This window comes from Sinocyclocheilus anshuiensis, unplaced genomic scaffold (assembly GCF_001515605.1).
Source record: "Sinocyclocheilus anshuiensis isolate Anshui unplaced genomic scaffold, SAMN03320099.WGS_v1.1 scaffold1094, whole genome shotgun sequence".
Classification (NCBI taxonomy): domain Eukaryota; kingdom Metazoa; phylum Chordata; class Actinopteri; order Cypriniformes; family Cyprinidae; genus Sinocyclocheilus; species Sinocyclocheilus anshuiensis.
Window position 1 is genome coordinate 125447 of NW_015536578.1, and position 1355 is coordinate 126801.

Consider the following 1355-nt stretch of genomic DNA (forward strand, 5'->3'; position numbering starts at 1 on the left):
GAAACAGACATTAAATGTGTTTATAGTGCTCACTAATGGACAATTCATCCTATTTTGGGAAAAATAGGAAAAAAATACTTCTCTCAAAAAAAGTAGTAGACATATGATAATCCATGCTTTAAATCATATTTTAAATCGCAAATCACAAAAAAAAAAAAAAAAAAAAAAAAAACACTCTGATGTGCCAGGACTACTACAGGACCACCAGACTTGGGACCACTGCAGTTGGGTCCTCCAGGAAATCAGACTTGGAACCACTGGAGCTTGTATTCCGCTAATGAGAATGAGGTGACCATAAAGAGATTACCTCCTCCGGAGCCGCTGTAATGCTCTCGGCCGCCTCAGAGGATACTGCAGCGATTGGGGGGAGGGCCAAGGGGAGGTAGGCCACCATCTCCCTCATGGTACACAAAACCCACAAACTGCCAGAATGTTAAAATCCCCAGCATTCCCATCTCCCAGGCGTAGACAGCCTTGTTAAGGCCGTTGTTAAAAATGTCCATTAGCGCATCGTTGTTGAGATCAAGCCCCTCCACTGATGTCAGAAACTGTTCAAACTGTTTGAACAGAATGAAGATGTGTACTTTTTTCTTATTTTGCCTAAATATCATATTTTTTTTCATTTAGTACTTCCCTTCAGAAGCTACAGAAGGTACTTACAGGTTTCCCAGAAGACAAAATATGTTCAATTTACCCTGATCTTCAAATTCAAAAAGTTTTCACCTCCAGGATCTTAATGAATTGTGATACTGGAAAACCGAAGAATTTGTGGGACCTGAAGGATTTTTCTGAAGAACAGCGGGCAGTTTAACTGTTCTGGACAAACAACGGTCTTGTGAATAACAATCACAAAACAATATATATATATGTATGTATATATACACACACACTGCTCCTATATGTATATATATACGTATATATTATATTGTGACGGATCGGCTGCCTCCCCCTAATTGTCCTCATTACCCGTCCCTTAAAGGGGTCATATGATGCTGCTAAAAATAACATTATTTTGTGTATTTGGTGTAATGAAATGTGTTTATGCGGTTTAAGGTTCAAAAAACACATTATTTTCCACATACTGTACATTATTGTTTCTCCTCTATGCCCCGCCTTTCTGAAACGCGTCGATTTTTACAAAGCTCATCGGTCTGAAAAAGCGAGGTGTGCTGTGATTGGCCAGCTATCCAGTGCGTTATGATTGGCCGAATTCCTCAAGCGTGTGACGGAAATGTTACGTCCCTTCCCATATTGTGATGCCTGCGTCAACCACATGTGAAGACCCCAGGCTGGATTCCGCTTCGTCCACGGTGAAAGCCGATCCGGTGATCCACAGCGTGAAGTTGTTGTATTTC